The sequence below is a fragment of the Eumetopias jubatus genome, unplaced genomic scaffold (assembly GCF_037043125.1).
Source record: "Eumetopias jubatus isolate StellerSeaLion01/CBP00866 unplaced genomic scaffold, mEumJub1_p1.0 scaffold_1, whole genome shotgun sequence".
In the NCBI taxonomy this organism is placed as follows: Eukaryota; Metazoa; Chordata; class Mammalia; order Carnivora; family Otariidae; genus Eumetopias; species Eumetopias jubatus.
The window spans coordinates 185,609,778-185,625,593 of record NW_028274807.1 but is presented as its reverse complement, the minus strand read 5'-3'; the positions used below and the strand labels follow the sequence as shown (position 1 = coordinate 185,625,593).

General features: G+C 38.0%; 1 pseudogene; it reads left to right on the top strand.

Annotated features, from left to right (window-relative positions):
- Positions 1 to 208: 208 nt before the first annotated feature.
- On the top strand, positions 209 to 733 carry LOC114214630 (glycine cleavage system H protein, mitochondrial pseudogene; annotated as a pseudogene).
- Positions 734 to 15,816: the final 15,083 nt, after the last annotated feature.

Below are 15,816 nucleotides of genomic sequence, written 5' to 3'. Positions count from 1 at the left end.
CCACCCTAAAACAACAGAATACTCATTCTTCTCGCGTGCACATGGAACTTTCTCCAGAATAGACCACATACTGGGTCACAAATCAGGTCTCAACCAATGCCAAATGATTGAGATTATTCCCAGCATATTCTCAGACCACAGTGCTTTAAAACTGGAACTCGGCCGGCTGGGGTTCCCGAGCCCCTTGCACTGTGACCCCCGCACCTCTATGAACATAGCGCTGAGAGCAGTGCAGAGCGTGCAGGCTGCGGCCTGCAGTCTGTGCATCGCCTCCGCGCCCGCCGCACCCTGCCGGCCACAGCCCTGGGGGCTGAGGGCGGGCGCCGTCCGGACACTGAGCCCGGGCTCCGCTCTGCTCTCCGTGCATGAATTCACAGACAAACATGAATGGATAACAACAGAAAATGGTATTGGAACAGTGGGAATCAGCAATTTTGCACAGGAAACTCTGGGAGATGTTGTGTACTGTAGTCTGCCTGAAGTTGGGACAAAACTGAACAAACAAGATGAGTTTGGTGCTTTGGAAAGTGTGAAAGCTGCTAGTGAACTCTATTCTCCTCTATCAGAAGTAACTGAAATTAATGAAGCTCTTGCAGAAAATCCAGGACTTGTCAACAAATCTTGTTATGAAGATGGTTGGCTGATCAAGATAGCACTCAGTAATCCTTCAGAACTGGATGAATTAATGAGTGAAGAAGCATATGAGAAAGACATAAAATCTACTGAGGAGTGAAAATGGAACACCTAAATAAACTAGTATGAAACAAACAAACAAACAAACAAAAAACTGGAACTCAATCACAAGAAAAAATTTGACAGAAATTCAAACACTTGCAAGCTAAAGACCACTCTGCTCAAGAATGTTTGGGTCAACCAGGAAATCAAAGAACTTAAACAATTCATGGAAATCAATGAGAATGAAAACACATCGGTCCAAAACCTATGGGATACTGCAAAGGCGGTCCTAAGGGGGAAATACATAGCATCCAAGCCTCACTCAAAAAAATAGAAAAATTCCGAATTCACCAACTAACTCTACACCTTAAAGAACTAGAGAAAAAGCAACAGACGATGCCTAAGCCATGCATTAGAAGAGAAATGATTAAAATTAGAACAGAGATCAATGAATTAGAAACCAGAAACACAGTAGATCAGATCAACGAAACTAGAAGCTGGTTCTTTGAAAGAACTAATAAGATCGATAAACCACTGACCAGACTTATCCAAAAGAAAAGAGGAAGGACCCAAATTAATAAAACTATGAATGAAAGGGGAGAGATCACGACTAACACCAAGGAAATAGAAACAATTGTTAGAAATTATTATCAACAACTATATGCCAATAAACTGAGCAATCTGGCTGAAATGGAGGCCTTCCTGGAAACCTATAAGCTGCCAAGACTGAAATAGGAAGAAATTGACAACCTGAATAGGCCAATAACCAGTAACGAGATTGAAGCAGTGATCAAAAACCTCCCAAGAAACAAGAGTCCAGGGCCTGATGGATTCCCTGGGGAATTCTACCAAACATTCAAAGAAGAAATAATACCTATTCTATTGAAGCTGTTTCAAAAAATAGAAACAGAAGGAAAACTTCCAAACTCATTCTATGAGGCCAGCATTACCTTAATCCCCAAACCAGGCAAAGACCCCATCAAAAAGGAGAATTTCAGACCACTTTCCCTGATGAATATGGATTCCAAAATGCTCAACAAAATCCTAGCTAATAGGATCCAACAATACATTAAAAGGATCATCCACCACGATCAAGTGGGATTTATCCCCAGGATGCAAGGGTGGTTCAACATTCGCAAATCAATCAATGTGATAGATTAATAAGAGGAGGGAGAAGAACCATATGGTCCTCTCAATTGATGCAGAAAAAGCATTTGACAAAACACAACATCCTTTCCTGATTAAAACTCTTCAGAGTATAGGGACAAAGGGAACATTCCTCAAAATCATAAAATCCATCTATGAAAAACCCACAGCGAGTATCATCCTCAATGGGGAAAAGCTGAAAGCCTTTCCCTTAAGATAGGGAACACGTCAAGGATGCCCACTCTTGCCACTATTGTTCAACACAGTACTAGAAGTCCTAGCAACAGCAATCAGACAACAAAAAGAAATAAAAGGTATTCAAATTGGCAAAGAAGAAGTCAAACTCTCTTCGCAGATAATATGATACTTTATGTGGAAAACCCAAAAGACTCCATCCCCAAATTACGAAAACTCATACAGCAATTCAGTAATGTGGCAGGATACAAAATCAATGCACAGAAGTCAGTGGCTTTCTTATACACTAACAATACAACTATAGAAAGAGAAATTAGAGAAACTATTCCATTTACAATAGCACCAAAAACCATAAGATACCTCGGAATAAACCTACCCAAAGAGGTAAAGGATCTATACTCTAGGAACTACAGAACACTCATGAAAGAAATTGAAGAAGACACAAAAAGATGGAAAAATATTCCATGCTCATGGATTGGAAGAATAAACATTGTTAAAATGTCTATGCTAGCCAGAGCAATCTATAGCTTCAATGCCATCCCGATCAAAATTCCAATGACATTTTTCAAAGTGCTGGAACAAACAATCCTAAAATTTGCGTGGAATCAGAAAAGACCCCGAATCGCCAAGGAAATGTTGAAAAAGAAAAACAAAGCTGAGGGCATCACATTGCCCGATTTCAAGCCATATTACAAAGCTGTGATCACCAAGACAGCATGGTACTGGCACAAAAACAGACACATAGACCAATGGAACAGAATAGAGAACCCAGATATGGACCCTCAACTCTATGGTCAAATAATCTTTGACAAAGCAGGAAAAAACATGCAATGGAGAAAAGACAGTCTCTTCAATAAGTGGTGCTGGGAAAATTGGACAGCCACATGCAGAAGAATGAAAGTCGACCATTCTCTAACACCATACACAAAGATAAATTCAAAGTGGATGAAAGACCTCAATGTGAGACAGGAATCCATCAAATCCTAGAGGAGAACATAGTAGTAACCTCTTTGACATCACCCACAGCAACTTCTTTCAAGATACATCTCCAAAAGCTAGTGAAACAAAAGCAAAAATGAACTTTTGGGACTTCATCAAGATAAAAAGCTTCTGCACAGCAAAGGAAACCGTCAACAAAACAAAGAGGCAACCCACAGAATGGGAAAAGACATTTACAAATGACACTACAGATAAAGGGCTGGTATCCAAGATCTATAAAGAACTTCTCAAACTCAACACGCAAAAAACAAATGATCAAATCAAAAAATGGGCAGAAGATATGAAAAGACACTTCTCTGAAGAAGACATACAAATGGCTAACAGACACACAAAAAAATGTTCATCATCATTAGCCATCAGGGAATTTCCAATCAAAACCACATTGAGATACCACCTTACACCAGTTAGAATGGCAAAAATGGACAGGGAAAGAATCAACAAATGTTGGAGAGGTTGTGGAGAAAGGGGAACGCTCTTCCACTGTTGGTGGGAATGCAAGTTGGTACAGCCACTTTGGAAAACAGTGTGGAGATTCCTCAAAAAATTAAAAATAGAGCTACCCTATGACCCAGCAATTGCACTCCTGGGTATTTACCCCAAAGACACAGATGTAATGAAAAGAAGGGCCATATGCACCCCAATGTTCATAGCAGCAATGTCTGCAATAGCCAAACTCTGGAAAGAGTCGAGATGCCCTTCAACATGAATGGATAAAGAAGATGTGGTCCATATATACAATGGAATATTACTCAGCCATCAGAAAGGACGAATACCCAACTTTTGCATCAACATGGATGGGACTGGAGGAGATTACGCTAAGTGAAATAAGTCGAGCAGAGAAAGTCAATTATCATATGGTTTCACTTATTTGTGGAACATACGGAACAGCATGGAGGACATTAGGAGAAGGGAGGGAAAAATGAAGGGGGGGGATCGGAGGGAGAGTCGAACCATGAGAGACTATGGACTCTGAGAAACAAACAGGGTTCTAGAGGGGAGGCGGTGGGGGGATGGGTTAGTCCGATGATGGGTATTAAGGAGGGCACGTACTGCATGGAGCACAGGGTGTTATACGAAAACAATGGATCGTGGATCACTACATCAAAGATTAATGATGTATTGTATGTTGACTAACATAACATAATAAAATAAAATAAAAAAGATACGAAGTAACTTAATATAATTTCTTAAACTGGTTAAGAGAAAGAGAGAGTATATTTTCAGTAATTAAGCAAATAAAGCTGAGGATGTCAGATGCTTATGTTTACTACCAAGTAAATGTCAGAGAACACTTACATTTGCCAAATTCTTTGTGTGTGTATCTCTAAAGCTGTCCAGATGTATTAGATGAACACAGCATGACAATGGTCATACTCTCTGCTCTATATTTCACTTCTGCAATTGGATTGCCTGAAAATAAATGAAAGCCAGAATGTTCATCTAAATGCAGTACTGGGTGTGCCTTTTGAACAAGCTGTCTAAAAGGATATCCCTTTCCACATACCGGATTTTCCACCTTTTTTTCCTTTGGCTATGTAGGATTTCTGTTGTAAAGAAGTGAAGATAAATTTGAAGGAAGCTAAGTAGAGGGGAAAGAATATCCCATTTCAGCCTGCAGTAGCCAGATGGCTAGCTTGGGTGAGGCACTGGCCAGAAGAAATTGAAAACCATATTATTTACATCGCAAGGTAAGAAAGGTAATAATAAGGCTGTAACTGGGATATAGATATGGATGATCATTAGTCTTTAAATGCCTGTGGAACTTACTGGATGATTCTTGGAAACTGTTTCAAGGAAAAACCCTTTAAACATCACCTTAGTTGAAGGAAAAAAAAAAGTGGGTTATTTACCGTGTACACAGTACTTGCTTTCTCATATAATGATCTCACACTCGCATTCTGGGTCTTCTGATGCATAACGTCACAGAAGGTGTAGGACATCAAGATCTGAAGATGATGGCAGTGAAACAGGCTACCCACTCTCTCCCTACCGCAGAACCTTCAGCCTCAGACCCCTGTGTGAATGTGGAACAGGTTCACTCAGCAAAAGGGAAGACGCTAGAGAGGGTGCTGCTGCATTGTAACTGGGTCCTGGCCGACACAACAGTATGTGGAGCGGGAGCAAACAGAATGTAGTTTTCCTCCTTTAACTGGGTAAAAAATTATAGGTTCCTTGTCCCACTCTCCCATTCTTTTATTTTGTTCAAAACATCAGAGGCAACTTTTTCATAATCTAGCGACATATACACATTTATAAGAAATAAACTTTGTAAAAGAATGATTTGTGAACAAACGAGGCTTTCAATGGAGAATCTGTGGGTCTATTCAATGTTCTCCTCCCTTTTAGCAGGTGAACAGCCTATTTCTAAGGATGGATGCCCAGTCAGAGAACATATGTTACAACTTGTGCTCATCACTTCCTCATGAAAAGAAACAAAGTCACTAAGCCCAGCCAAGAGGTCTCAGCTCCAAAGTAGAGAATTTTATGGAATGGGGTATGGGAGCATGAAGCTGAGGGGAAAATGCCAGAAGAGGTGATGGAGATCATCCCCAAACCAGGACAACTATACAGACAGTGCACAACAAGGCATAGTGACAGAGTGCAGAAAATCCCAAAAATGAATAAAGGATGTCATGGTGAGCAGAGGGGTAGCTACAGCATCTCCAAGAGCCTAGTAAGTTCTGCAGACACTTTGGCATTAAAAGGTGCCAACGTGAAGGAGTGGAGAAGGCTCCGGGTGGGCATCGTATAGCTCTGATTGTCTGGGGGAGTGGTAATAAATAAAGGTATGAACCCTAATGAGAGATGAGGATAAAGACTAGGAAGACCATAGACTTTATCATCCAAACAAGGCCAGGACAATTTGGGAGTGAAAGTAGACACTATTAAAAATCATATTACTAGACTCTCTTGGGCAACTTGGGACATGTGGGCTCTCTACCAAAAGCAAACAAAGCTTTGCCAAACAATGCCAAACACGAGTTGGACCTGATCAAGCCACTGAAGCTACAAGTTAGAGCTTTGGAGTCAAGTGCCCTGCTCTGAATACAAATGCTGCTGCTTATTGATCATTTGATCTTGGGCAGGTTGTTCAACCTCTCTGTGCTGAGTTTATCCACTTGTAATAACAGTATCTGTCTCGCAGAGTTGCTGTAGGGATCAAAGGAGCTAATTTTAAAAGACGAAGCATGGCATCTGGCACATAGAAGTCACTCAATAGGGGTGCCTGGGTGGCTCAGTTGGTTAAGCAGCGACTCCTGATTTCAGTTCAGGTCAGGATCTCAGGTTCGTGAGATCAAGTCCCACATGGGGCTCTGCACTGAGTGTGGAGCCTGCTTAAGATTCTGTCTCTCTCCCTATCCCTCTCCCCACTGCCCTCTTGTGCATGTTCTCTCACTCTCTAAAAAAAAAAAAAAAAAAAGTCACTCAGTAACAACATCATCATCATCATCGTCACATGTAGTATGTACTGATATATGTAAGGTGCCCGGAATCCCAACAGAGAATCATTTAATTTAAATTTTTGTTAGGGAGGGGAGTAGAGGAGAGAGGAGAAAAGAAAGGTTTCAAAAATCTTCCTAGAAAAAAGTGATAGAACACTTGATGGAGTATGACAAACAAAAATCTTATTAATTCCAATCTCACTGATTTTTTTAAAAAAGTTCTATGGCTACTTAAACAAGTGTGAAGTAAAGTTATTGATGCAAACTTTATGATTACCATGTTTGTAAGTATAAATGTATGGTAGTCCAGGTTACAGCGGGGAAATCAAACTCTAGTTGAATATTTCTATGTCCCATGGAAGTAGCAGTTAAACATTCATCCTCACGTGTTCTACCATTTTATTAATGCAGGCAACCCTAAATGAGGAAGCCAGGATTTAGCCGGTTTCAGAGTCCTGACTACCCATGAAATACATGCAATCTCCCTCTTTCATTTTGGTATTTCAGGACCTCAGTCTGACCTCCCACCATTTTCACTCTTTAGCCTCTTGAATTTATGAGCATCCACTCTGATAACACAAGTTAAATTTCAGCCCTGATGATGGGTAGCCTTTATTAAGCAATTACTGTGTGCCAAATGGAATGCTAAATGTTTCATGTAAATTATTTCAATTAAACTTTGAATCTATGATCTTAGAGGACTCGATCATCCCCATTTTATAGGGAGAGGCCCAAGACAGGTAAGTCACCCTGGGTCACTGACCTCGGAATCAAACATAATTCAGTCTTAACCCAAGAGGAAGCTCCTAAGCCCTACCATAGTAACTATACAATTAGCTTCAGTCTTTGTGTTCTCAGCTTATTCGCTATGAGCAACAGTAGATAGACCTACCCAAGTTTTAACTATTTTTCTCCCTGACCAGTATTTTTGGATTCACAAACATACACCTCTCCCCAACTTTGTCATGCCCTCAAGCGATACCCCTCCCCCATCAAATGCCTGGTATAATCTCACTGTGGAAGGTTTTCCTTAAAATCCGCTGCTCCCTCTACCAATAATTCCCCTGCCTTACAGAATGTTCTCTCTCTGGCCACAGAAGAAGGTATCTGTTTGATTTCAATCACTCTCCTTACAATCCCAGCTTAAGGGGATACAGGTAAGAACAAGAAAAGGAGTCAGCTGAAAAGACAAAGTTCTTGGCTCCAAATTAAAAACAATTCTGAACACTCCGTATCTGAAAAACGTGCACATGATCCCTGGGAGGGACTTGGAAAAGAGCTTGCCTCTTACACTAATATATCAACTGTCAGCCTCTTCACACTGGAGGTTTAAAGATACACGCACGCTGTTCTCATTAGGGAAGACGTGATCTTAGGGGTACATCCGTAGCAATTTATCACTACTTCAAAATCAGTTGCAAATTTCATCTAGGTTTGGAATCCGACATCTACGTGTGTTTTAGGTATATAAAATGATCTGAAATGAAATAATATATGTAAAAGCCAGTGAAAAGTTAAAAGCCTCTCTCTCTCTCTCTCTCTTTTTTTAGACAGAAAAGAGAGCACTAGAAGGGAGAGGCAGAGAGGGAGAGAGAAAGAGAGAGAGTGAGAATCCCAAGCTGACTTCATCCTCAGCACGGAGCCCTACACTGGGCTCGATTCCATGACCCTGAGACCATGACCTAAGCAGAAATCAAGAGTTGGAGGCTCAACTGACTGAACTACCCAGGTGCCCCTAAAAGCTTCTTATAAATACAAGTATCGTTGTTATTGAAAGAACATTAGTTGTGTAATACATGTCAATCTCTTATATAGTATACACCCAGAGAAATGGGTTATGCTTTTATTTTTTTTAATGTTCTATTTAAGATTTTTACAAATATTTCAAGTTTTTATTTAAATTTTAGTTAACATACAGGGTAAAATTGTTTTCAGGAGTAGAATTATTTTTTAATTTTTTTATTTAAGTTCAATTTAGTTAACTTATAGAGTACTATTAGTTTCAGAGGTAGAATTTAGTGATTCATCGGTTTCAGGTAACACCCAGTGCTCATTACATCACATGCCCTCCTTAATGCCCATCACCCAGTTACCCCATCTCCCCACACACCTCCCCTCCAGCAACCCTCAGTGTGTTCTCTATAGTTGAGACTCTCTTACGCTTTGCCTCTCTTGTCTAAATTTCCATTAAATCTGACTTTAAATGAAATGCAGACAGACATTATTTTCATATATTTTGTTTTTATTCTCTCAGTGTTGACATATTTCAAATTAGCGATTGAATCCATAAGGTCCTCACATGAAGCAATGTGGTGTCCTCCAAATATGATCACCAGTTATCTGTAATGCAACTGACTAGGATAAGAAATGCAGAAAGTAACTATTATTACCTGTACAACATTTTCAGCTCAGGTCACACTAATTTGAACATTTCGATTATTCAGCCAAGTCTGTGCTGAAATTTTTCTTTCTGTTCTCTCTGGTGAAACTAGTTGTTTAAGCAAATGAAAGTATAAATAAAATAAGCGTTCATGGGAGAAAGTTTAACATTTTTTAGACATTTTGAATACATCTCCGTGCAACAGAACAAGAAATGTAATAATTACATATAAGCAATCACCTGTTACCTAAACTTACATACCTCCTTAAAAAAATTTTTAGTGATTTCCCAGACATTTACAATATACATATTTGATTAGTTAATCCACCTTCAAATACTAGGAAAGTGCATCACATGGCATGACAGATGGCATTTAAATTGCTTTCATTATATAATAGATGGAAATGAAAACAAATTTGAGCTACAATTCTCTACATTTCCGTCTATTTTAATTCATTCAGACTGACCACTCACTTGGCCTCCCTTTACTCTTAAGAGTCTGGACTACAGGAAATGTTTTGTATCTTGATTTGAGTGAGGGTTACACAGGTGAATACATGCGTAAAATTCATTGTGTCCTTGATTATATCTATGTTACACTTCAATTTTTAAAATGTGATGCACCGTTGACGTCTCCATCAATGTTCTCCCCGAAGGCAGTACCACGTTACAGAAAATATGGAGGGAGCATATTTTGAAGGTTGTCTGGCCTCCTTGTGTCAACACTCAGAGCTCAAGAGGCTGGAGTCTCTGCTGATCAGTTATCATCACTCCAGTCCTAGAATGCCTTTGTTGTTCCAGCCAGCCCACTTATAGATATTGTCTACTGCTCAAAAAAAGCCAGACTCACACCAAGAAAGAGGTATCTTGCCAATGAAACAATAACTTACAGCCCACGTGGCAACTGGGGGATGGTGGTAGGTATTTTGTATCCTAGTCAGATAGGAAGAATTCCATCTTAATAATGATGGGCGATCCCAGCAAACTGAGAATCATTCACGTTCACTTATTCATCAGGCATTTACTCCATGCTCATTATGTGCCAGACTCTATGCAGGAATACCCAGTCATTATTCCAAGGAGCTCACTGTATTTAGGGATAAACAAGCAATTACAATGTAGCAACATGGTCAATGTGAGAGAGGGAATTGCAGATTCTTTCAGTTGCTAAACTAAAAAATCTAGGAGTCCTGTGAAGGGGCACAAAGAATTGTTGAAGATTGGCAGAAATATTCTATATTTCTGTATTTAATGGTGGCTTCATAGGTGTAAACATCTATCTACACTCATCTAGTTGAACACTTCAAAAGAATGAAGTTTATCAGTAAGTTGATTAAAGTCTGAGTTCTCCTTTTCTCTCATCCCAAACTTATGTGTATGTGTGATCCATTCAACATCTAAAACCCATCTCATTCCATCACCATTCCATCCCATTCCATCTTGTCCATCACCATCACTTTTGTCCAAGCAACCACCACATGTGGTCTGATGACCATGATAGCCTCCTGACTGGTCTAACTCTATTCTTGCTCCTTAGAATCCATTCTCCACATCTGTTTATAATGTAAATCTAGATTTTATTTCTTTGTTTAAAACTTTCAAATAGCTTCTAATCACAAATCACACTTAGCATAAAACTCAAATTCCTTACCAAGACCTTCAAGATGCTACATCAGGAATTTTAAAACTTTTTGGTCTCAGGACCAAAAATCACACTCCTAAAAGTTAATGAGAAACACCAAGAGCTGAGCTATAGTTATTGATAGTTACCATATTACAAATTAAAGATATTTTTGTCCCTCTTTAAAAATAATTTTTAGTGGTTACTCTAGAATTTATATATCTTTAATCTACCCTCAAATAATATACTGCTTTACGTGGTGTGCAAGGAAGTTACAAAAGTATTTTCTAGTTCCTCTCTCCTTTTTGCTATTGTTTCATACATTTTACTCATTTTCCATAAATAAACAATATATTATTACAACTTGCTTTAGACAGTAAGTTATCTTTCAGAGCAATTTAAAGTGAAAAAAACTTGATATTTACATTCATTAATGCCATTTTTAGTGCTCTTCGTTTCTTCATAGAGATCTAAATTTTTATCTGGAATTATAGTCTTCTGCCTGAAGAATTTCTGGTAACATTTTTTATAAAACAGATTCACAGGTAATGAATTCTCTCAGGTTTTATTTGTCTGAAAAAGTCCTTATTTCTCTTTTATTTTCGAAAGATATTGTCTGCTGGGTATAGAATTCTGGGATGACATTTGTTTTCAGTGCTTTAGATGTCACTTCATTGTCTTCTGGTTTGCAGAATTCTGATAAGGAGTCTCTTTTATCTTTGTTCCACTTTATATAATGTATCTTTTTATTCTTACACTACCCAAGATTTTCTCTTCATCTTTGGTTTTCAGAAGTTTGAGTATGATGTGTCTAGGTTTTAGTTTTTTGTCTGGTTTGGGTTTTTTGTTTTGTTTTGTTTTGTTTTGTTTTGTAATCCTACTTGGTGTTCCCTAAGTTTCTTAAATCTATAATTTGGCATCCTTCATTAATTTTGGAAAATTCTCAACCATATATTTCAAATATTGTTTCTGCCCTGTTCTTTATCTCTTCTCTTCCCAACCACATGTATATTAATTAGATCATTTGATATTTTTCCACCACTCTTATATGCTCAGTCTTGGGCTGTATTTTCCACTTGTGTTTCAGACTGGATAAATTTTATGGGCTACCTTCAATTTCATTGATTCTTTCCTGAACTGTATTGAGTCAACTGATAAACTTGTCAAAGGTATTCTCTGTTTTTCCTCTGCAGCATTTCCATGTGATTGTTTCTTATAATTTCCATGTCTCTGCTGAAGTTCATCATCTGAAATATTGTATATTGCCCATTTTTTTCTACTGGAATCTTTACTATATTAATCCTATTAATGTTAAATCCTTTTTGATAGCTCCAGCTGAAGAACCTAGATTAGGCTTCATGCCTTTCCCACAGAGGTTGCTGTGCCCTTCCTTCAGGCATGTACCACAAAAGAGCTTTACCCTGGACTCAAATTCTGCCTCCAGTCTTTCTCATGAGTACCCAGTGAGGTATATGAAAAAGAGCCTGTGAGCAGGTGTCAAGCCTTCTTCACCCTGAGGTTCCTAGGGTTTCTATACTTTCATATTAGCCATCCCTAGCCTTTATTCCATTTATTAAAAAATTTATTTTGACATTTTTCTTATCAGCTTGTATGGCTCATGTACCATCTCTCGTTGGAAGCGCCTGTCTTTCCTTAGAGATCAGATTAGTACATTGCCCTGAATCCTCACACATGTGAGGGATTCAAGAAAAACTGTGGGTAGCCTCTGGAAAACTTTGCCATAGGTTCATGAGAGAATGGAAGTAAAAAAGGCAAATAACCTTTAGCATTATTATGAAAATCACTTTAACTCTGTGGACTCTCTGAATGGCTTTGGGCATTTTGAGTAGTCTTTGAGGCTCGATATCCTCCACGATCCAATCTCACCCACCTTTCTGACATTATCACCAAACACCCGGTTTCTGCACTACAGTCAACTTGTTATTGTCCAAATTTCACCTTGAAAGTACCTACTCAAAGAGGTTTTCCATGATCACCTGTCTAAAGAACCTATATACACATACCCACTTTAAGACATTTTATATCACATCACAATATTTTCTTCTTTCAAAAATTATTTGGATTTTCAATATTTTTATTTGCAAGCGTTTTTTATCTTCCTCCAACTTTTTGGTGTGTTTGCTACAATATCTAGAGTAATTAGAACAGCCTCTGTTGCATAGTAACTCCTCAAAATGTATGTGAATAAAATGTCTTACACTATTTTATTGACCAAATAGTATCAATCATTATCAAGCTAATTGTGTCTTTTAAAACTATTAAAAACAGGAAACAACTCCCAAGGGGTTGTTCCACTGGCCAGGTATGGTTAGTATATAGTTGGAAATGCTCTTTGAACTGAGTTGGTTTTTAATCTAGGCCCAGTTGAACTCACTTCAGAGACAGGCTTAGCCACCAGAGATATAGAAGTATGGCTGAGAATCTAAAATATGATTTCAACACATGATAAAGCAAGGCTGTTTCAACAGCGTGGGAGGTGCTATTCCCTAAACAGCCAACACTGGTTTTCTATATCACACTACCTGGCAAATCATTGTTTTCTTTTCAATAATCTTTGGCTTACCATCCTTAGGCAATGTGAAAAACTAAAAGGAAAACTTTGAGCCAGGAGGCTGGTGGAAATCCCCTGGTTTGCAACCGTGCTCTAACTGGATCCCCAAAATGATATTTCAACAAATAAAGATGTCAGGAGTGAATGTAGACTCCAGAACTGGGGGAAGAAAACCATGATTAGGTGTCTGATTAATCTCATAATGTTTTTCCCCTTATGGAAGACTGTGGAAAAGGAAAAAGGAAAAAAAAAAAAAAGGAGAAGCACAGCTCTTTTTAAATGTGATTTTTTTTGGCAAGAAATTAAATGCTGATAATTTGGGGTTTTTCACAAATTGAATAGAAGCTTTAGAAATAATTCTTACTCAACTCTCCTAATGTAATGATCACTTTTTCCTCAGCTGTCTGATTTTAAATGTACGTTACCAAGTGGCTGAATTGTTTCTCTAAGGTGTTGATTAGGGCACATAAGGAAGGGGGAAACAAAACAAACAAAGTAAGTGATCCATGCCAGTCTCCAATGGTCTGAAAAGTCTGCAACTCAGTCCTAGAGAAAGGGCATAATATGATAGGGAATGAATATGGGGCCAAAATATAACCTATATTCATATATATATATTATATTTATACATATATAATACATATACTAATATATATTAAGTAATGTATATTGATACGTTACTGAGCCCTTGCCATGAGACAGGTGCTATGCTAAGTGAACAATGGTGAGCAAGACAGATACAGTTTCTTCCTAACAGGCTTCAGAATGTAGGAAGAAAATGAGGATATAATTATATATGCAAATTACTATATAATGTAAAATAGAATATGCTATGAGGAAAACAAATAATTGGACATATAAGATTGAAACTCAGAGGAGAGATCAATAATGGAGACGAAAATTGGTGGACTCAACATATAGGTGTTTTCTTAAGGCTATGATGAACAGACAGCTGAGCTGGGTGACTGAATAAGTACAAGACACAAGGAACCAAAGAACACTATGATTTACAGTGTGGTTCATGGGTAGAGAAGCCAGCAAATAGGGTTAATTTAAAAACACAGGAGAAAAATTAGGAAAGGGCCATACCACAGAAACCAAGTGGGTTCAAGGAATGGATACTAATGTCAAATGGTGTGGAAAGGTCCAATGAAATGGATGTTGAATTAGACAACATAGAGGTCTCTAGTGACCTAAATAAGATCGCTTTTACTAGTGCAGTAGAAGCAGAAGCCAGATGAAAGCAAATTGAAGAATAATGGGTCTTATCTGTACCAAGTTGAACTGAACACACATCTAATTCACTTCCTCCCAAAACTTCCGTAAACAACAACAGGGTTGTTTTTGTTGTTGTTGTTGTTGTTGTTTTTAAAAGATGCAAGCCTACAAGGATGGAGAGAACAAGAGAAAAGACAATAGCAACACAATTTGGAAGCTTGAAAGCAGATGGATGCGTGGCAACTGGCTTAGTAGATACAGGAAAGCTGAATTCTAAGCTACTCATGAGAAAATCTGAGCACAAACCAACTGACACTGGAGAGTCCTCAACAGACACAGAAATTAGCAATAACTAGTAACTCTAGAACTAAGGGATTTGGGAAGTTTACTAAAACAAAAGGGACTGGGTCAAAGTTGTTTGAAAATCAGATGCTTAGATTCTCTCCATTTTACCTTGTTGAATAACTATCCCTCTACTCTGTTATAGAAGTCTAGAGAGTTTTTCTATATAGAAAATAAAACAGAAGTTCTCTGGATTAGTTGAGAAAGTAAGTGCTGTCAAGAAAACTAGGCAAATTAAATGATCATATGCATATTCAGGGGCACCTGAGTGGCTCAATCAGTTAAGCGACTGACTCATGATTTCAGCTCAGGTCATGATCTCATGGGACCTGAGATTGAGCCCAGTCACTCTCTCTCTCAAATAAATAAATAAATACAACTTTAAACTAAATAATAAATAAATAAATAAATAAATATTCAATGCTGAATGAAGAGATTCCCTATCTCTCCTTTCCTGCTTGGCTCCAAGATCACAGGGATCTAGAAACTACTCCTTGAGACTCTTCCCAAGAGAACCTGATCAAATCAAGGGAAAAAAGATCTAAAGATACTTACACTGAAGGTTCATGCAAAAATGACCCACCTGGATGCCCTGAAGTAGAGCTCAAAGTTGACAAGCTTAGCCACACATTCAGGTTATCCCATTGGTTCAGTGCCCCCAACTCTCAATCATTAGCATATGGTCAAGATAAATGGAAGACAGAGACCATTAAAATATATAGGAGGAAAAAAGAAACTTGAAGGAAATGGACACTATACAGAAAGTAAACTTCAAAAAATTCCCATTTTTAATACCTTCCAAATGGTAAAGTATATATATATATATATATATATATATGGCCTTCATAACAAAAAAAGATGCTCTTGAAAACTAAATACATGATAATAAAAATTTTAAAAATTATGTAGAAGAATTGGAAGACAGAATTAAGGAAATCTCTCAGAAAGGACAGCTAAAATATATATACAGAAGAAAAACAGAAGAGGGAAAAATAAGAAAACTAAGAAAAAGTCTGGGAAGTCCAACTTCTAAGAAATAGGAGCGCCATAAACAAAAGAGATTAGAAATCATCAACAAAATAACTCAAAGATTTCCTGAAGGACATTAGTAATTAGACTGAAAGACTCACTGAGTGCCAAAATTAAAAGATTAAATAAGCACATCACTGGGGATAAAGAATCTATGGATTTTCAGAAAGAGAAGAAAAAAAATAATAGGTCAGAA